Source organism: Saimiri boliviensis, chromosome 2 (assembly GCF_048565385.1).
Source record: "Saimiri boliviensis isolate mSaiBol1 chromosome 2, mSaiBol1.pri, whole genome shotgun sequence".
NCBI classification, from domain to species: domain Eukaryota; kingdom Metazoa; phylum Chordata; class Mammalia; order Primates; family Cebidae; genus Saimiri; species Saimiri boliviensis.
This window is the reverse complement of record NC_133450.1, coordinates 182215822-182238346: the sequence shown is the minus strand read 5'-3', so window position 1 is coordinate 182238346 and position 22525 is coordinate 182215822. Positions and strand designations below refer to the sequence as shown.

Below are 22525 nucleotides of genomic sequence, written 5' to 3'. Positions count from 1 at the left end.
AAACATATCTAGAAACGTATTTGATTTTAAAGGACTAGTGCCAGAAATAATTTTTTATGTAACTGTATGCAGGAATTTCCTCGGAGAATTTTGAAGACCTTGGTTTTTGTGTATTACAATCACAATAATAAAGTTAGAGCAGACAACTCAGTTATCGTCATGATTGACAAAGTCATATCAATTTCACAATTTTCATAAGAATGAAAATATAACTCTTATTTTTTTAGCACGCGTACATTTTATAAGTTTAGTACTCACCAATTTTTTCCCAGTTACAACGTAGATATTTATGAGTTGCTGAAGACTGTTGAATAAGCCCTAAAAGTATGATTTAGTATGTAGACTTTAAATTACTAGTATAGCCCAGCACAAAGGCTAATGTCTGTAATCCCAGCACTTTAGAAGGCTGACGAGGAGGATCACTTGAGCTCAGGATTTCAAGATCAGGCTGGGCAGCATGGCAAGACTTCATCTCTACAAAAAAAATAATAATAATAATAAATTAGCCAGCCATGGTTGTATGTACCTGTAGTCTCAACTATTTGGGAGGCTGATATGGGAGGATTACTTGAGGCCAGGAGATTGAGGTTGCAGTGAGCCATGATTGCACCACTGCACTCCAGCCTGTGAGACAGAGCAAGACCCTGTCTCAAAATAAAATAAAATAAAAATGCATTAAAAAAGTAAGTTACTATAATAAAGAATGTTTCTAATAAACATTTAATGTAGTTTTTACACTAAAAGTCGACATTAAAAAGTTGAATAAAAATATTTCTCTTACGTAGGTGTGAATTTCTTATAGCTTATGGCTAGGTATATAGAAAACAAATGGGATATCTAAGCATAATCTCCATGAAAATAATAGATGGTAAAGTTTATATTTTTATTTTGCTTTTTTTTTGAGCTGTAATTGTGAAAGCATAAAATTTATGCATTGTAAGTATGCAGAACAATGACTTTTTAAAGTTTTTTAAAAATAATCATTATAATCCAGTTTTATAACAATTCCTTATCCAAAAGTGTTACCTAATGCCTGAGGTCAATATATTTGTCACCCCTAACTTCAGGCAACCACTGATCTCCTTGGTGTCTCTATAGGTCACTCTTTATGAGAAATTTTACTTGAGTAGACTTATACAATGCATAATATTTTATTTCTGGCTTCTTTCACTTAGCACAGTTAACTTAGGACTTAGATTTAACCAGCTGTTGCATGTGTTAGTAGCTAATTAGTTTTCAGTGTGAATAGTATTCCAAAATGTACTCCATTCTATATTACATTGTATGTACCATGTTTTTTTAATCTATTTAATAGTTGATGAATGTTGTTTGGCTACTAGGAATAATGTTGCTATGAACATACATAAGTGTGCATGTGAGCATGCTTTGATTTTTTTGGGGGGTAAATACTATGTTTAGAATTGCAGACCATATGACACACACACATTTAACAAATAAATGCCCCAATTGTCATCCGATTATATAATTTTATATTGTAAAAATAAATAATACTCAATTGTTGAATTTACAACATATAGAGATAAAATATATGTGATAATAGGACAAAGGAGAAAGGAAGCTGAAGTACGGAAATGATGCTATATTTTCCGGTAATTTAGTCTGTATTAACCTGAACTAGATTGTGATATATTTAAAATGCATATTGTTACCTCTAGAACCGCCACTTTACAAAGACCTTAAAAGTGGTGGAAAAAATTCAACAAATAAATTTAAATGTACTGTAAAAATATCTGCAAAATACACAGAAGTCAATGAAGTAGAAAAAGAAAACAAAAAAGACATGAGATATATAAAAAGCGTAAGGACAGATATAAATCCAATCATACCAATAATTACATTAAATACTAATGAGCTAAATACTCAAATATAAGAACCTGTCAAACTTGATTTTAAAACGCAAAATCTAATGATATGCTGCATACAAGAGAAAACTTTAGATTAAGAATTTAAGGCCGGGCGCAGTGGTTCATGCCTGTAACCCCAGCACTTTGGGAGGCCAAGGTGGTCAGATAACAAGGTCAATAGATGGAGACCATCCTGGACAATATGGGGAAACCCCATCTCTTCTAAAAATATAAAAAATTAGCTGGGCGTGGTGGTGGGTACCTGTATTCCCAGCTACTTGAGAGGCTGAGGCAGGAGAATCACTTGAACCCGGGAGACAGAGGTTGCAGTGAGCCAAGATTCCACCACTGCACTACAGCCTGGCAAAAGAGCAAGACTCTGTCTCAAAAAAAAAAAAAAAAAAAAAAAAAAAGAATTTAAGTAGATATATTATGCAAATAGTAAACAGAAAGAGCTGAATGAGCTATACTAATATCAGACTAAAGAGTCTATAACAAAAACATTATCAAAAAGAGAACACTTTTAAATAAGAGAATAAAAGAAAAAATATGTGTGTGTGTGTGTATTCATTCAGTCTCATATACAACCTACACATTTCCCATTTCTAGTGCTCTTCATTCCTTTCCATGGATTCAACTTAATTGTATACCGTCTTTTCAGTCTCAAGGTCTTTCTTTAGCATGTATCTTTTAGCTCTTTAATTTTTTCCTCTTCATCTCAAATATGAATTTGCTCTTGAGTTCATTTATAGTTAATATTTTTACTTTGGTTATGGACTTTTAAACTCCAGAATTTTCAGTATGCTTTCTTTTATAGTTTCCATTTTCCTATTGAGATTTCCTATTTTCTGAGTCATTGTTATCACGTCTTCATTTTTTTTGAACATAGCTTCCTTTAATTTATTAAAAGTATATACAAAACTGCTTTTGTCTGTTAAATTCAATATCCCACTAAGATTTTGTTGACTTGTTTTTATTTTCTTGAATATCGATTACACGTTCTATATCCTTGCATTGTACTGTTTTTAACAGATAATTTAGATAACAGAAATATTTTATTCTGAATTGTTTTTCGGAGCATTTTCATTAAAATAAGTTGCGTAGACATAAACTGTTTACATTGTTTCTCCGTAATCTGAAGACTGTGCTGTGACTTTTTTATTATTTTTTTTTAAACTTTTAAGCCTGATATTTTAGTGGTTACCCGTGTCTTCATCTTCATAGCTTAATGGTTAGCCAATAATTTTGGCAGATGTTATGCTCAAAAATCTTGAAACCTCTCTCTGTGCTGACCAATCTGTGTGTGGGTTGCTGAGTGCCTTCAAAGATCAACCAATTCTCAAATCTCTCTTAATATTTACTCTTCACTTGGCTCTCTTATATACAGATTCCCAAGATAGCCAAGAATGCATAGAAAGTTTATCTGACCATTCTATGTCTATGTCTTTATTTCCAGAATCTCCTAGTTGTTCTAGCATTTATTGCAACCATATCATGACCTCAGGTTATCAAAGTTATTATTTTACATTATTTACATCTTACTACACTACTTTCAGATTCAAAGTCTTGTATTCAAATTTTATGTAAAATTGAGTTCATGCTCCCTGGTAACAGAGCTACTAGTTTTGGCAGCCAGCCCAATGATGAAAAATTAACAATTTTTACCAATTAAGAGTGGAGACATGTCAGGAATTGAGCAACCCCAGGTACAAGGGTGAAGACTCCCACCTTTTTTTTAAGCAGTAGACATTTTTCAAGAATTAATGAACCTCAGTTTTTCATCTGCCTTCGATGATTTTTCCAAAGCCCAGATTTTTTTCCAAATCCTATCTAGTGATGCATTTCTCTCTCTCTCTCTCTCTCTCTCTCTCTCTCTCTCTGTGTGTGTGTGTGTGTGTGTGTGTGTGTGTGTGTTGCAATACCTTTATTTGAAGGCTTTTTTCAGAATACAGTGTCTTTCACCAAGTACTTTGAGAAAGGAGTGGTGGAGAGGAGGAGAGGCACGGAATAGCTCTCTCATCTGCTCCATCAGCACACACACAGCAGCACTCACTTAAATGATGTATTTGAAGCAGAAAGTGCTGTCCCAGGACAGGCGTTTGCCTTTGCATCTCCGGCACAAATCTTGATGATGGGTCCGTTTAGGGTCCACGTGGCGAATTTTTACTAGGCAGGAACATCTAGTTTGCTTACAACTTTGACAAGTGATATCCTCCACTCGGTAAGGGTTATAGGACTTGTGACAAGTTCTGCAAAGAACTCTCTGAAGTAAACCTTGTTAGGTCCTTGTCCACACCACACATAAGCACTCTTCCATCGGATGTGCAGTCCTTGCAGTGGCAACAGCCTATTTCTGCTCTAAGGACTGGAAGCGCAGCCGCTCCTTACCCGGCTCCCGGCTCGGCGGTGCGGAGCTCTCCGGTCCGTCGTCCGTCGCTGCGCCTCGGGCCCTCCCCGCCGGCGGAGACTGCCTCAAACTCCTTAGCGCCGACCGCGGAGCCGCCTAGCCCCCTGGGCCTCCCGCGGCGGCAGCCTGGGGCCAGCTGCTGGCTGCTCCCACCCAGCTCGCCGGGACGGCGGCCCGGGCCTCGCCGTCGTCGTCCTCGTCCTCGGACAGCTGCCGTCGGGGCGCCTCCCTCGCCGACGACTCTCCCTCCTCTGAGCCTCGAAGCCGCGAGAGTGGCGGCCCCCGGTCTCCGTCCGACGTCCCGGACCTCTATTGCCCCGCCGCGGCCCCGGGCCCCTTCAGGAATTACGGCGGTGACGCGGCGGGAGGCCACGGGCGAGTACCTGGCGACCATGCTGGGGAAGCGCACAGGCGGCGGGGCGTCCTCTGGGCGCCGCCCTGCTCCAGGCCCCGAGGGGCCGGCTGCTGAGAGGAAGAGCCGCAGGCGGCTGTGTCCTGGGCGCAGGGCCAACCCGGGAATCACTGGCGCCGGCCGGGGGCGCCGCCCCAGCGTGCACTGCGCCGCGGCGTCGACACGCGGGCTCACTTGCGCCGGCACGTCGCAGCTGCCGGCCATGCGGGCGTGCGGCCCGAGGCTCGGCCCCGCCTGCGCCAGGAGGGCCAGGCGCTGCGCCGGCTGGTAGGTGTCCAAGTATTCGGTGGCCGTCAGCTGCCCGCAGGCCGGGAGGAAAAATGAGGCTGTGCCCGCCGAGAAGGAAGAGGAAGACAAGTAGGCGGGAAGGCAGTTCCCCCCAAGCCTGGTGCTGCCTTTGGTGGCCGCCGGATAGGGGTACGGGTTCGAGCTGGGGGGCACGCCGGAAACACAGGTAGCCCTCCAGCCGCTAGTCCGCCAGGGCCGCTTTTTGGTTTTTTTTTTCGAGACCCTTCTATGCCAGCCTGCAGACTGGGGAAGAAGGTTCACTGGACTGCAGATGGAAGCGTGAGAACTAGATTTTGAATGAACAAGACAAGAAAATGAGGTAAATTAAAATTGCTTTAGAACATAACGTATTGCCTTTAGAGACAGGGACTTCTCTGACATTAAAGATGTGTTGAGAGAATACTATCGTGGTCAAAGGGTGTTCGAATTACAAACAAAATCTCTTGGGTTAAAAAATAACCACAATGATAATGGTTTTCCCCTGACTATATTTACAACTACTTTGGTTTTCATATTTTCAAATACATGCAAAATATTTCTGTAGGTATATCATCAGAGATCCATGAAGAGAATTCTCAAGCCTCAGCCGTTGTAAACTCCTCTTCTATGTCTTGCATCCAACTCTTGATAGTACTCTATTGCTTTCCTTTTCTTCTGGGTCAACCTTCTTAAAAGTAGTTAATTTTACTGATGCTGCATACCTTGATACTTGCTTCTGCCTCCACTGCACTGAAAAAACTCAAGCAAATATCAGAATTTTTTTATACATTTCAACTCCTGTTTGATCGGGTCAGTCTATTGACTTTGACACTGTGAACACTCACTGCCTAAAATTCCTTACCCCTTGGATTCTCTGAAACTAAAGGTATCTATCCCTTGTTATCCAGACTCCTGCTGGATAAACTCCGTGAACAACTGGACTTGTATGGTAAGGGATACTTTTTACTTTTTCTCATTTTTAAATTCTCTTTTGACGCCTTGTTTTTCACTTTTTCATGGACTCATTGACTTTCTTCTGTTTTTCATTTCTCATTTTTTAGAATTTTTCCTCGCTGTACTGTTACTTTCAAGACATCACCTGTTTTCCTGGGTTCACATACCACCTAAATAATAACCCCCCAAACCACACTCCTAGCATTTGCTTTCCAATGAGCTTCTGATTTAGCTTCTGACTAATATATTCACTTCTGCTTGCCTGACCCCTGGAATATTACCAGGACCTCAAACTCATCTCATCTTGTCCAAAATTGAACACATTTGACTGTCTCCTTCAATTCTCTCCTTGTTTCCTATCTTAGTCACAGGTCTCATCATCAACCTAGTCATCCAATCCATAAAACAAATGGTCATCCCAGATTCCTCTCTTTTCCTCACATTCACCAAATGACGGAAACTTGCTCAATATGATAACTGTTGCAGTCAGGCCTCACATTGGTGATTACAACCTTCTAAATGTTCTTCCTGCATCTTTTTTCTTATTCTGACCTTCTTAAGACTCTAGTCTTTATCATCACCAAGTGGAAGATGTCATGGCACAGTTTAAAATACATTAATAGTTTCATGTAGAAACCAATAGCAAGAGTAGCACTAGCAAGATCAAGGGCCTACTCAGGTCAGGTAAAAACAAATGTTAGGTGCAAGTGCATATATAAACTTTGTGTAAGGGTTGGACACAAATGCACAGCAGAGAATATATACCCGAAGTAAAAGTCTTCTCATCTGGAAATTACTGCCATGAAAAAATAGAGAATTAATGCTGCCAGAAAGCTTAAAAAAAAAAAAGGCAAATATGTGTTTTTAATGAAATCCCTAACTTTTGATATTGATTCAATATGGACAAGAGAAAGACATTATCTATAGAATTTTTATTTTTGACACTTAATCTGCAGAATCTCCTTCCTGTCCAATCTCCTTATGGCTGTATAAAAAGCCTTTTGTATCCTAATACTTACCCCACCTCCCAATTCAGGCTCTAGTAATAACAAAACTGTCTGGCAGTATCAGTTCTCTATTTTTGCATGGCGGTGATTTCCTGGAGATGAAAAGAGTTCTATGCTGGTTCTTTCCTTGCGATTTTGCTTATGTTGTTTCTTCTGCCTAGAGACTCTCACAAGCATTTTGCAGTCAATTAATTCCATAAAATGTATAAAAACAAAATGTATGTTTTATATCCTCAGGAAAGTTTCCAAAGGGCTCTACTGGAACAAATAATCTCCTCTTCTCTATATCACATTGTTCTCACTTCCCGTGTAGGACATATATTTTGTGATATTTAATAAATGGGTTTACTTGAGTGTCTGCTTCAGAAGATGGTGAGCGTGAAGACAAGGATTAGTTCTTAGTCAGGTGCATTCCCACCACCAGAAATGATAATAAGATAAAGGGTAGGGAAATAACAAATGTGTGTCAAATTCTTGAGTCAGATTCTTTATCTGCTCAAATTTCAACTGTTTTTTCGTAGCTTTTATAGAAATAAAATACTAGTAAGTGACATGATACTTACTTTTTTTTTTTTGCTTTAGTAAAACTCCATATGGATTAGAAGTTTGGGTGTACAAAAGTTGTTTCAAAATTTCAAGGCAACATCGTTTTACTCATCAGCTTTGAGCAGAGAAGCAGAAAAATCAATGCACTATTTGTTCCCTTAGTATATCTTCTCTTTAATGTCTTCCTTCTGTCTTCCTTCATTTTTTTCTTAGTTTTTTTTTTTGCTATATTTTCTCACATGGCATAATTTATCTGTATTTCTTTGAAGAGTTGCCTGCATCTCCATCTTCAAATGACTCCCCAAGCTTTCCTTCTTCTAGTGAGCTTTCTTTGAATTATCCCTGCATTCTCCCAAAGGCAAATGGTTGTGCTGCTGTCTGTTTAGATTTCCCCAGAGCTTCTGCTGTATGTTCCTGTGCTCAACAGCAAATTTAACATGTATAATAAGGTAAGACTAAGGCTTCAGTTAATAACAATAGCATGTTACTAATCCATAATAATGCTAAAAATCTTTGTCATATGCTGACTCTCTCCAGAAGGAAGGAAGAACTACATATATTTCAAACTTAATGAAACCCAGTCATTTTTTATTGTTACTGTGTGGTTCAGTTATTTTTATTTCCTCATGTGTTGAAAAGTTTTCTGATATTCCCCTAGTCAGTTTTATTTTTATTACATTACTACCATTATTATTATTTCTAAAGTAATCCAACTGAGTTGTAAACCAATGTATGCACTCCAAATCCCAATATACATTTTAAAGTTATTTAGTTGTTTTGGTAAGTCCATTAAATAGTAGAGAAAGAATAGCATGGTAACTCACATAGTGTCTACTGTTTAAAAGATGCTAATCTCTACATAGTCACTTAATTTCATATCAGTGCGGAATAATAGGCATTAGCTCATTTTGCACATGGATAAATGCTCACTTTGATTATGTAATTCACCCAAGGTTATTATACTGGCAAATAGTTGTCAGGATTCTAAAACTAATGCCATTACCAGTAGACTTCTATACTCAGTATCTATAGGTAATAAGCCAGTGTGAAGAAGCAGGATGAATGAACAAAAATGACCACAACGGATGGAAAAGAATAGAGATGTGCTCTAGAAACTGTTTACAAGACATGACATTAAATACACCTTCAAAAAAAAAAAAAAAAAACCTCTCTCCTCTCCAGTTTTGTGTGTGAACCTGTGCTTATTAGCATGTGATTGTGCCAGAAAGAGAAATTGTAGAAGGAAAGCGAAATGCAATGAATGAAACATTCAGAAACCGTGAAGTGTGAGAAGAAGTAGTATCACAGAAAATACATTATAAATATATCCAGTTTTCAATCTCTGGGATTGATAGAGAGCTTCTAATGGTGGCAGTAAGCAATGTGATAGTTTTTTCCCTTAGTATCTAACACCCTATACGCTAATTATTTGTTTACAAATTGTCTCCTGCCTTTTAGACTGTGGGAATATAGACTGGAGAAACATTATCCATATCTGTAGGATTTGGCTGAGGTTTTGATTATTACATACCATGCAAAAATAAATATGCTTATAAATGAAAGAAAGGATAAATTATTTATTTAATTTCATTACCAGTCTTCTCTGATCTGAAAGTCACTAAGAAACTGAAACATCCTCATAGCAACTCTGAATTCAGTGGCTATTAATCCAAGAAAGATGAATTTTAAAACAAAACCACAAAACAGATTATATTAATCGCATCAATTTAGTGGAGATAAGAGTGAAGCAAGGGATATGAGAATTCACCTAATAATAAAATGATATTAAATATTAAGTGAATAAACATCCATAATTTCATTATCTAAAACACTATACTTCAGTCAAAAAGGGAAAAACTCATTATTCTTAATATTTCTTGGCATTACTGCTAACTCCTGATGGATTATTTTAAGATATTATGAGAAACTATAAAATAAAACAGTAGAGTATAAATTTGAAAGAAAACAAAACCTTCAAAGGACTAAAGTTTAGTAATAATGAGAGGGTCTGTAAAATTTGTTTAGAAGTGATAGTGTCCAATTTAGTGAGAAGATTATTCACTAAGATAAGAAGGTCTTAGTAGTAAGTGAGCTCCATATGAGAATATTAGGAAGCAGGTAATAGACAACACATAAAGGCAAAAATGACCCATCAGAATTGTACCACTGTATTTAAGATAGGCAGTAAAAAAGATAGACTTTTGACATTTTTGGAGTGATGGTAAATGCATGAAGGTGTGCTAGCTCCTTGAGAAACACAGGTGTACGGCAGACTTGACACAATAGATGTCAAAATAAAATTGAGTACAAAACAATATAAGGCTCCATTTTTTAGAATGAGGAGGTGTATGTCTTTGTAACTGTGATGCAAAAACATGCTAGAGGTTATCATCACCCAACTTACCACAAGCAGTGAAATCTGCATTGCCATTTTGTCAGCAAGTTATTCAATTACGGAAATCCATCCTGAGTTCTGTGTCCTAGGATAACTCCTGCCTTTGTGTGTTTCCCAATAAACTGATGGAGCAAAAAAAGCATTCAAGTTTAATTGGTTTTTTTTTTTTTTTTTTTTTTTTTTTTTTTTTTTTTTTTTTGAGACGGAGTTTTGCTCTTGTTACCCAGGCTGGAGTGCAATGGCACGATCTCGGCTCACGGCAACTTCCACCTCCTGGGTTCAGGCAGTTCTGCCTCAGCCTCCTGAGTAGCTGGGATTACAGGCACGCGCCACCATGCCCAGCTAATTTTTTGTATTTTTAGTAGAGACGGTAGGAGAGTAAAAAAATGAGATAGGAAGGGGAAGACAGCCAATAAAGTAGGTGCATCAGTCAAGTTATCCAGTATAGAAGCATAGCTTAATTCCCCTGGAGAACTGTGAGGGCCCCTATTCAATGTTTTATCTTAGAGATACTCCATCAGAGAGAAGAAAGAGCTTGTGCATTTACACACAAACAGCCATTAGCTGAAGACCTCAGGAAGGAAAGAAAACATTAATCTCTAGGCACTGCTAGCTTGTCAAATGGGTTGCAAAGGCTTGAATGGACTATGAGAGCCTAGGAAAGTCTATAGGGAAAAAAGAAAACAAAAAACGCAGGTGCTGGAAGTTTGAAGTCAAGGCTCTGTACTCTGACACAGAAAAGACAACAGTGATATCTGTTCTAGTGTGCGATAGCTTCCTGGTTACCATGCTGCAGATGTTGACAGGGCAAAGACTTTTCTCTTCAGTCACTTTAACTTACAGATTTTCAACTCAAAGTTACATATTCTAACCTCTGTAATCTTCATCTTAAATATTATGTTGTGTTGCATTACATGCCTCAGTTTCACCTTAAACAAAATGAGTTTCCTGCTCAATGATTTTACACAATTTTATCAAAAAACATATTTTATATTTAATTTTGTTCTACTGTGAAGTGTTTCATGTAATTTAGTATTAATTTTGATTACATAACATCTCATGAGACAGAAAAAGAGAAATATATTTGAAAATGCACATTTTGATTAGAATATTTTATTTGCAAGTAAAATGTGAAAGACTATGAAATGCAGTAGCTTCATTACTAAGCCAAAAACAAAAGAAATTAAAACATTACTACTGTATATATGAGTCAGATATTGTCTTTGCCCCCTGCTCACATTTAAAACTGATATACAATATTTTCATCAGTAATAGGTAAGCTAAATATTTTTAACCACTGAAATAATTAACAAGTAATTAAAATATTTTTATAAACAAAATGCGAAAATCAAATAGTTTTATCTTTGTACTCTAAATTACATTTATAGATTAGGTAAATCCAAGCTTATACAAAATTGTCTAGAAAATAGGAAAGAAGAAACTGCCCAACATAATTTGTGATACTGCTGTTCCAGTCTTAAATGCAGAAGCAGATGGAGAAATATAAGAAACAAATAGTCTAATAAATATATGAAATACACTTTTAGTATTGCAGAGGAAAAACTCATTAAACAAGATATTGGCAATAAAAACATATCATAAACTCATCTCAATAAATGCCAGAAAAACATGATATAAAATATATCATTTAGGCCTTATTATTAGCAAATGAGCAACAGAAGGGAATACTTTACTTTAAAGAAGGGAATTGATGTAAAACCTATGGCAATTATTATACTTAACAGCAATGAGTTAAAGTATACTCTAAGAACAGAACTAAGACAAAGACACTTACTCTCATTGCTATTCTTAAACACTGTGATGAAAGTCCTAGTGAGGAAAGAGAAATAAGAAAATAAAAGATATACAGATTAGAAACAAAGAATAAAATCAGCATGTGGGAGAAAAGTAACATTATAGAGAATTTTAAAAATCCATGGATAATTACTATAACTCATAACATAATTCAAGTTTTTATATTCCAAATGTGTTTAAGTCTATTACCATAATCAAAAATGAATATATACAACAGAACAAGTGATTAAAATAAAGTAAACTGTCCAGATACAGTGGTGTGTGCCTGTAATCCCAGCTTCTCAGAAGGCTGAGGCAGGAGAATTGCTTGAGTCTGGGAGGCAGAGGTTACAGTGAGCCAAGATTATGCCACTGCACTGCAGCCTGGGTGAAAGAGTGAGACTTCATCTAAAAAAAATAAAATAGAATAAATAAACCATCTGTAGTTATTAAAAAAAAAAGTAAGCACCTAGGAATAAATGATAAATGTAACTACAGAAATGCATGAAATTTGTGAAAAAATGAAAATATATTGAAGACGTTTTAAAACAAATAAAAGGAAAATATACCATGTTCTTGGACATGTTAATATAGTTTAGATACAAATTCTTTTCACATTGTTCTATAAAGGCAACAGAATACTGATCAAAATGTCATCATAGTTAGATTTTGGGATCTAGTCAAACAAAAGAGCTTCTTCAGAGCAAAAGAAACTATTATCAGAGTGAACAGGTAGCCTACAGAATGGGAGGAAATTTTTACAAACTACCCATCTGACAAAGGTCTAATATCCAGAATCTACAAGGATCTTAAAGAAATTTACAAGAAATAAACAACCCAATAAAAAAAGTAGGCAAAGGATATGAACAGACTCTTCTCAAAAGAAGACAGTTATGTGGCCAACAAACAGGAAAAAAAAGCTCATCATCACTGGTCATTAGAGAAATGCAAATCAAAACCACACTGAGATACCATGTCATGCCAGTTAGAATGACAATTATTAAAAAGCCAGAAAACAACAGATGCTGGTGAGGCTGTGGAGAAATAGGAATGCTTTTACACTTTTAGAGGGATTGTAAATTAGCTCAACCATTGTGGAAGACAGTGGCAATTCCCAAACATCTAAAACCAGAAATACTATTTGACTCAGCAATCCCATTACTGTGTATATACCCAAAGAAATACAAATCATTCTACTGTAAAGGCACATGCACATGTATGTTTGTTGCAGCACTGTTCACAATAGCAAAGACTTGGAACCAACCCAAGTGCCCATCAATGATAGACTGGATATAGAAAATGTGGCACATATATACCATGGAATACTATGCAGTCATAAAAAAGAATGAGTTCAAGTCCTTTGCAGGGACATGGATGAAGTTGGAACACATAATTCTCAGGAAACTAACACAGGAACAGAAAACCAAACACTGCATGTTCTCACTCGTAAGTGGGAGTTTAACAGTGAGAACACATGGACACAGGGAGGGGAATATCACACACCGTGGCCTATTAGGTAGTGGAGTGAAAGGGAAGGGAGAGCATTAGGACAAATTCCTAATGTACGTGGGGCTTAGAACCTAGATGACAGGTTGATAGATGTACCAAACCATCATGGCCATGTATACCTATATAACAAATCTACATATCCTGCACATGTATCCCATAACTTAAAGTAAAATTTTAAAAAATTTAAATGACCAAGTAGAAAACTGGTGAAAAAAACATAGATAAGTTAAGATGAACATAACATACACAAATAACATTAAAGCATTAAAGAATGCTCAATAATAATAGTAATTGGGCAAATGTAAACTAAAGCAACAGTGGCATACTATCTGACACCCAAATTAACATAGATTTGGTGATATCAACTGCTAATGTAGATTGTGCAGGTATTAGAACTCTTATCGCTGATGAAATCATAAATTGGTTATGGCACTTGGATAGAGGTTTGCATTGTCGAGTAAAACTGAGAAGTTACTCTCTGATGCAGTCATTCTAAATGTGGGTATATATTTTAGAGAAATTATTATATATGTATACCAGGCATATCTATGAATACATTCTCACACACCAAGAATGCTCATAGAAATGTTTAGAAGAGGAAAAACTAGAAACAACCAAATTTCTGTCAACAAAGTAGAAGATAAATAAAATGGTTTCAATGCATGAAAAACTAGACAACATATTATGAGAACATATTGGATTAAATAATAAAGAAAGCAAAATGAATAAATGCAAATTTCAGCATAGTGGTTACCTCTGTGAGGTTAGAGAGAGTGATGGGTTTATGCAAAGTTTACACAAAGGTTTTGAAAGGAACTGCTAACATTCTATTGTTAAGTTAGTACATAATTGTTCTTTTTAAATTTTTTTTAACATTTCACTTTTGTTTAAATTTCACTGTTTCCGTACTTAATAAAGCCATTTAAGCCAGGCGCGGTGGCTCAAGCCTGTAATCCCAGCACTTTGGGAGGCCGAGGCGGGTGGATCATGAGGTCAAGAGATCAAGACCATCCTGGTCAACATGGTGAAAACCCGTCTCTACTAAAAATACAAAAAATTAGCTGGGCATGGTGGCGCATGCCTGTAATCCCAGCTACTCAGGAGGCTGAGGCAGGAGAATTGCCTGAACCCAGGAGGCGGAGGTTGCGGTGAGCCGAGATCGCGCCATTGCACTCCAGCCTGGGTAACGAGAGCGAAACTCCCTCTCAAAAATAAATAAATAAATAAATAAAGCCATTTAAATATAAAGCCAAAGTAATTATAATATTTCTTCATAAATAATTTTTTTGTTTACATTTAAGAAACATTCATTCTGTAACAGCCATAAGTTCTGTAAAATCAATAATATGGCAACACACAGCCTTGAGGACAGAAATTCATTCTGATCTATCTTATAGCAAGTTTGCCTTTCCACATGAAAAAAATGAAAAGTGACTATTAAATAATAGGCTCATGAGTTCAGTAACTCCCTTTATTAATATCTGGAAGCTAGAATCATCTATGATTTTTATCTAGTGCCATAATATTGCTCTCCCAGCCATTAGCTGAGACAAAAGTAGTATATTCAGTGACCTAAAGTGGGTTGTCTTAAGTGTAGTTATCTCTAGTGCAGTGATATATTGAAAATAAAGACACATTTAAAACAAAGTCACCATAATAAAAAGTTCCATGGTAGTAAAATCTTTAAAAGCACTGTAGAACTGTTGAAAAATATGTTGCTTTCTAAAGAAATGAAGTACAGCCAAGATCGGAGAGAACCTTGAGAGGTCACACAAGCACATGGTCTAATGCTGAAACACTTGTTTTCAGTTTTCTTCAGAATTACTAGATATAAACAACACTTATCTACTGTGATGTCCTGGAATTTTACACTTTATAGCCACAAGGTCATATTTTCAACATTTTCTATTACAGAGAATTTCAAACTTAGGGGATTTTTTTTTTAACTCTTACATATCCATCACCTAGCTTTGACAGTTAACAAAACATGGCCAAATATTTCCTTCTCCATAACCTCACACATTCACTCTCCATTTCATTGTTTTGAAACAAGTTTCATCTATAAATATATTAGTATATATGTCTAAAACAAAATAGCTACTTTTGAAAACATAACCAAAATAGCCTATCACACTCCACCAAAATAATTTCTATTATCACCAAATATATATATATATATATATATATATATATATTTTTTTTTTTTTTTTTTTTTTTTTTCTCTAGTTAACAGTCTCCCTGCATGGTTTCTGCTGTCATTGTTACTCTAGTGGTAGTGGTGGTAGTTGTGGTGGTGCTCCTAACTGCTGATGGGGATGAGATCCTGGCTTTCTACTTTCCCACTTGGTCATCTCTGACACCTACTGCTGAGGTCTGGGGTCTTAGGGTACTTAGCTCCAAAACGAATATGATGGGTTCTTGGTTCATAAGTGACCTGAGAATGTGGGGCCACTTTTTTTTTTTTCTATGATGCTTGGCTGGAGTAGAACAGTTGTTATTTAAGAGTTTTATTTCTTGCTAAGCTACCCTATTCCTTGTCCTTTAGCTAAGGAGAGCAAGCATTTGTTGGGGCTTTTTTGGCGGTGGGGGCGGTGCAGTAATACATCTGCTGGCATTTCTGGATTGCTCCTCCTTTAGCTCTAAGTCTGGGTTATATGAGGCAAAACAAAACATCCTGGGAATACCTTACCATGTCAGTTTTTGGATCCTGAGGTTCCCCAGCCAGTCTTCCTTCTCTCCTTCTTTCAAAGTCTTCTGGTGTTTATTTTGGATAATACACAGTGGTTTTAGTTGTACTTGAAAGGAGGAATAGAAGTGAGAATTCTTCCCCATTTTCCTAGAAGTTAAACCATGAATTTCATTTTCACTTAATTGTTTTTCAAAAGAACTTATGTTCCATGTTTGAGAATTTTTATCTATGCCAGTTACGAGTAGTTTAGCTTTAAAATGCATTTTAAAACTTTTTTCTTTCCTATTTTCTTCCCAGTCTCAGTATGTAACCTAGAGACAAACTGCAGAAACCTTTTTTCCCTTTTTTCCATTGTCTTCTGATACAGCCTTAAAATGTACTTTGAAAATCCAATCCCTTCCCTTTCCCACTGTGTACCCCTGTACCCTATGCTCATTTATCTAACTATATGCTTGTTAAGAAATTACAGGGGCAAATTTTAAATGAAGTAGGCATAAAGGCCTAGCTGCAGAATTCTCCCTGACTTAAAGAGGCCTCAAGATGGATAATTCACAGCCTGGCCACTGTCAAGTTGGGACCAGACCATGCTCCAGATAAGCCATAACCCAAGCAAGATATCAGAGCAAGACACACAGCTCCTGCACCCTGCACAGCTCTTACATGTTTCCCATATCAAGCTTCCGTTTTTTAAACCCCTGCCCTCAGCCCAAACTTGTGAACCGGTTTCTTGAAGTGTGAGCCTGGATGCTTCCCCACAGCTTTACAGTGCACTTCATCCTTGTTACTGGCTTTGCAAGTAGTGAGCAGCCAAGACGGTGCTCTGTTATATGCCATTGGTCATTGAATGATAATGTTGTCTTTCTTTCAAGATTTTGTATATATCACTTCGGGTATTTTCTTCATGTAAACCACATCCCTATTTTGGCTTTTCCTTGCCATCTTTATTTCTTTTTGTTTAAACTTTGGTTCTGGCTGTGTCACCAGACTGGAGTACACTGGCATGATCTCGGCTCACTGCAACCTCCGCCTCCCAGGTTCAAGCAACTCTCCTGCCTCAGCCTCCTTAGTAGCTGGAATTACAGGGGCCCACCACTGCATTCGGCTATTATTATTATTATTATTATTATTATTTGTATTTTTAGTAAAGATGGGGTTTCACCATCTTGGCTAGGCTGGTCTCAAACTCCTGACTTCGTGATCCACATGCCTCGGCCTCCCAAACTGTTGGGATTACAGTGAGCCACCGTGCCCAGCTAAACTTTTGTTGTTTTCTCAAGTATCCACTGGAATGATTTCCTACTTTTCCTACTTGAAAGTAAAGCATCTTTGAGTGAATCTATTCATTCATTTGATTTTTACAAGTTTGTTTACTTGGTTCTTAATTTGTTTATTAGATCTGTAATTTTTGCTCTTATGTCACTTACGTTAGCCTCCTTTTTCTGCTATAACAAATCATCACAAATTTAATGGCTTAAACAAGACAGATTTTTCTTACAGTCCTGTAGGTCAGAGGTTTGAAATGGGTCACCAGTGCTGTGCTGCCTCTGGAGCTAATAGCAGAGAATGTTCTTTGCATTTTCCAACTTTCAGGGGCCTGCTGCAATTCTATTCTCCTCCTCCATCTTCAAAAACAGCAGCATAGGCCGGGCGCGGTGGCTCAAGCCTGTAATCCCAGCACTTTGGGAGGCCGAGGCGGGTGGATCACGAGGTCGAAAGATCGAGACCATCCTGGTCAACATGGTGAAACCCCGTCTCTACTAAAAATACAAAAAAACTAGCTGGGCGTGGTGGTGCATGCCTGTAATCCCAGCTACTTAGGAGGCTGAGGCAGGAGAATTGCCTGAGCCCAGGAGGCGGAGGTTGCGGTGAGCCGAGATCGCGCCATTGCACTCCAGCCTGGGTAACAAGAGCGAAAATCCGTCTCAAAAAAAAAAAAAAAAAAAAAAAAAAAAACAGCATAGCATCTTCAGATCTCCCTCATTCTCTGTATCTAACTCATTCCTTTACCTTTCCCTCATGAGGACCTTTTTGATTACACTGGGTTCATAAAATAAATACATTTATTCCAAGATAATTTCCTTTTCTGGAATTCCTAAACTTTAATCACATCTGCAAAATCTCTTGGCATATAAGTTTATATATTCACAATTTTCAGGGATCAGATCTTGGACATTATTCTGTCACATCATACAACTGTTTTATCACCTTGTCTTGTTTTGGAGCTCTTATTTTATGGATTTTATGTTGTTATTTAGTTGCACTGTATGATTAAGTGATTGTGGGAGGTTTCTTCTCTAGAGTGAGTCTTTCATTTCCCTCTATATGAACATATTTGTCCTTGCATAGTTGATTTTTTTCTTCCCTTTGAATTAGCTTGTCTCACAATTTTTATAATGCATACTCAGCTATTACCATGCATTTTGTATATTTTGTTCTTATCTGAGATAATTTTGTTTTTTTCTTCAAAGACACAGTTTAAAGGATCTGGATGTTTTCTGCTCTTCTGCTCTATCCACTCTTTTACAATTTGAGGGAATTGGGGGAGGCGGAGAAACCACACTAAATCGAGGTTGCAGTTTGAAAAACTGGGCTCCTGAAATCTTGCTAAATGGCCCCATCACCATTCTTCACATTAGCAAGAGGAGCCACTTTCTCAGAGGAGGATACTCTCCTAGCTCTAGAACCAGAACCTAATTTAGTGTTTGGCATTGGAAACGTCATTTCAATTAAAAAAAAAACCTCAAAACCTCTGCTCCCCTGTTTGTTATCTCCCTTCACTCTTTTCTCTTCAATAATCCCTTTCTGTACTCCTCTTTTGGGAAAGGAAACTGTAATATGAAGGTTATCTACTCTATTTTATTTCCTACTGACTACATGCGGATTTTGCCAACATTTCATTATAGCTACTAGGGGTAAGGAAGGACAAGAATTAATTTATGCAGCACCTTCCTCTTTGTTTCAGATGTTTCTTTATATTTGCTTTTAGTCTAGATCAATAATTCTTATAGTTTATTACAACTGGATTATATTCCTTGCTTCATGTTGTCACTCTCTTTGCTAGTGCTGTCTTTAGGTATAGGGGTTGTAGTTGTTTTGTAAGTTATTTTTGGTGATTTTGTTATATTTTGGAAGTGTAAAATTTCGTGATGCTACTGAAATCAATTTATGTCAATTCAGGATTTATTTTCTGGACAATAAAATTTGTGATATATTAACAGTTCAGTCCTGTAAATTTCTTTTTTTTTTTTTTGAGACGGAGTTTCGCTCTTGTTACCCAGGCTGGAGTGCAATGGCGCGATCTCGGCTCACCGCAACCTCCGCCTCCTGGGTTCAGGCAATTCTCCTGCCTTAGCCTCCTGAGTAGCTGGGATTACAGGCACGCGCCACCATGCCCAGCTAATTTTTTGTATTTTTTTTTTTAGTAGAGACGGGGTTTCACCATGTTGACCAGGTTGGTCTCGATCTCTCCAGTCCTGTAAATTTCAAACTACATATAGCATTTTTTTTTATTATTAGGATTTCTATTTTAGTTTTAATTCTCTCACGAGAGTACAATGTAAATAGGGACTAAATACTTTTAAAGACTTTTTAGAATTAGTTGCAAATTTTAACTTTGCACATTTCTCGTTTTAAGTATTTTATTTGAATTTAAGTTGAAATGGCACTTGTTATGTCTCTGGAAATGAAATGGATCATTTATAAAATTATAGGTATTCAAACTTAAGAAATTCTAAAGGATATATGATCCAATCATTTTTGAGATTGTAGAATATTATCTGTAGAATTTTGCCAAGTATTCATCTGAATATGGTTTAAATATCTAATCACTTCTGAAGCAGCCAACTCTGCTTTTCGTCTGATTTTTATAAAAGTATGTCTTACATTCATATAAAATCTTTCTCATATTGACCCATGCTTTCCAATTCCTCCACTAGGTTCCCAGTATAATTCTTCCATGTAATAACACTATCAGTATTTGAGGAAAACTCCCATATCCTCTTTTTCTCAAACGCCAATCCTGGGCATTGATTCATTTCAAAAGAGTCTGAATATTTTTCCCATTCTAATGTCTCTATCTGGAACACATCTGGCAGGAACAAAACCCTGTTAAAATTCAGGCTTAAATAAGGACATCATACTTAAATTACAGCATCATCAAAAATGAATATCAATCTCACTTTAGATAAAAGTACTTTTTTTTTCCTTCACTTTTCCTTATAATCATTGCAGGCTAAGGATATCTAGCCATTCAGTGGTCATTTAATATTGTTAACTAAAATTATAGTCACTGCTCACTAAAATATTGCTGCTGAGAGACTTAAAATCTCATCTTAAATTGTATGCAGTTGGCTTCATGTTTCAGTTTGCTTTCCCACATGCAGTACTGTTGAACTTCATTTTAAAAATTTTAAACGTCAGGATAGATTTGAAGTCATATTTTGTTATCCAATGCATTTGTTATTCTCCTAAACTTTTATTATACCAGAACTGAAGTATCTGTAATCATGTATCATTCAAGTCCTTTTTAATGAGATAAGAAATAAAGAGGGAGGAAAAAGAGAGAAACATTGTTATAAAGAGCAAAGGGGAAGGACATAAGGGAAAAAATAAGAGAAAAAAATGAAAGGAAAGGGAAATAGTCAATCAAGTATAAAAGGGGCTGTATACTTTAATCTCTTGTTATGTAATCCAAGTTCCACAGGAATTTAGCAAATTTAACAACAGCAAAAGGTGCAATCTAATTAAAATAATTATAATATCCTCACATTTCTTTAGGAAGAAGCTATAAAGTGTAAATAAACAAATACATAAATACATTGTTACCTCTATATTTACTTTGCATATTTCCTTTAATTGCTCAAGGTGATTATCACACATCTTATTCATTATCCTCACACATACATGTATGCTTCAAGAAGGAAACAATTACTATATAGGTTATTTTCTTTCTGTCACAAGATTCAGTAATTTCATTTTAGTAAAGATGATATTACTGGTATTGCTGGTAATACTGTGATAGTTAGAAAGGTGATGAGTGATAATTAAAATTAATATTAAATTTTATGTCAAATAATAATGACAATAGAGCAGAAATGAGCAGAATACCAATTAGACAAGGGGAAAGATTTCAATTCAATATAAACAAAAGGATTCTGGGAAGGTAGCTGTGACAGAAATACAAACTCAAATCTTCTGAACTTCTTTGCAAAGCATAGCTACAGTAAAAGGATAATTTCAAGAACCCCAAAATAAAAGTAGGTGAAGACAAACTAGCAATAACACAATGACCTACTTAATACCAGACACTCTGCTAGAAAAGGTAGAAAGAATTCAAAGTGCTTTCTGACAGAACAATCCAGAGAACCCCAAAGCCTCACTGAAAAGTCCATTCAGAGGATGGCAGCAAAAGACAAATGTGGACATGGTGACCACCAGTTTGGGTGAAGGTTCAAATATCTTTCAGAAAGTCTGAGAGTGATAAGGTTATCTGGAATTCTGGGCTCTTTGAAACTAGAAACCAAGAAACTAAAGTACCTTTTCAAGCCTAAGTCATATATTGAGGAGACATTGCTAAGAGTACCATCCAAATTATGCATATTACAGCCAGTAGGCGCAAAGGAAAGTGGAAAGGGGAGATTCAAATAAAGGCTAGAGAAGGCTGAGGCAAAGGGAAGACCTTAGAAAGTTGAGATCTTTTTTTTTTTTTTTTTTAATACCTTAAAATCATCTATAGTCTTCAATTCTAGGAATATGTCACCTCTCCGGCCACCTTTTCCAATGACATAAAAAATAATAATAAAGTACATAGGAATAAATTTAACCAAGGAGGAGAATCTAGACACTGAAAACTATATAAAACATTGATGAAAGAAATTGAGAACTTATGTTTGATTAGTTGGTGAAAGCAATAGATTAGGGAGCTCTGAAGTGGTAAAACTATAGTAAACATCCCTACTAACACTTCTTTCCTACCAGCACAAGATAATTTCACTTACAGATGTTTAATGGAGAAAGTTTGCAGTTGAATCTCATACAAAGTTGTTATAATAAAAAAGAGTATAGGAATCTTAGTAGCAATTCTACATATTATGAAAGCATGCCATTAACATTTAATCACATAGCATATAAAATGTGTTGCTTAATATTTCAAAATAAGCAAAAAGAAGTTGAGAAAAAATATAGCAGATTAAAAGAATAAAATCAGCAAACAGAAAAAAAATTTCAAATGATAGAAATGTAAAAGAATAACAAATCTGAAAATCTTTTTTAAAATGAGGTCATTGGTAATAATAGTATTTGAAATTATCAGTAATACTATTATAATCCAACATATAAATCAAATAATCATGAGTTCAAATTGATATAAGTGTTTGAATAAACAGATAAATGGCTAAAATAGGTAAATAAACTATTCAGTAGTCTAAATAACCTTTGTAAATAATCTCCCCTTAAGGAGATTTAGCACAATGTCCTATTCCTTAGGTCTGGAGTGTGCATAGTGACTTTCTTCTACATACACAGTTTAAAAAAAAAAAAGTGAAGGGGTGGGGTGGGGGGAGAATATCTTACAGTACAATGAGAAATCTGGAAAACACTATCTCAGTCAGGTGATCAAGGCTAACATCTACAGTGATGCCATGTTTCATGTAGGTACTCTAAATATGAGGTAGAGAAAATGG

The 22525-nt window shown here is 36.4% G+C and overlaps 1 pseudogene; it reads right to left on the bottom strand.

Annotated features, from left to right (window-relative positions):
• Positions 1–3849: 3849 nt before the first annotated feature.
• LOC101052200 (zygote arrest protein 1 pseudogene) overlaps positions 3850–22525 on the bottom strand; it is a 153009-nt pseudogene continuing 134333 nt past the window's right edge.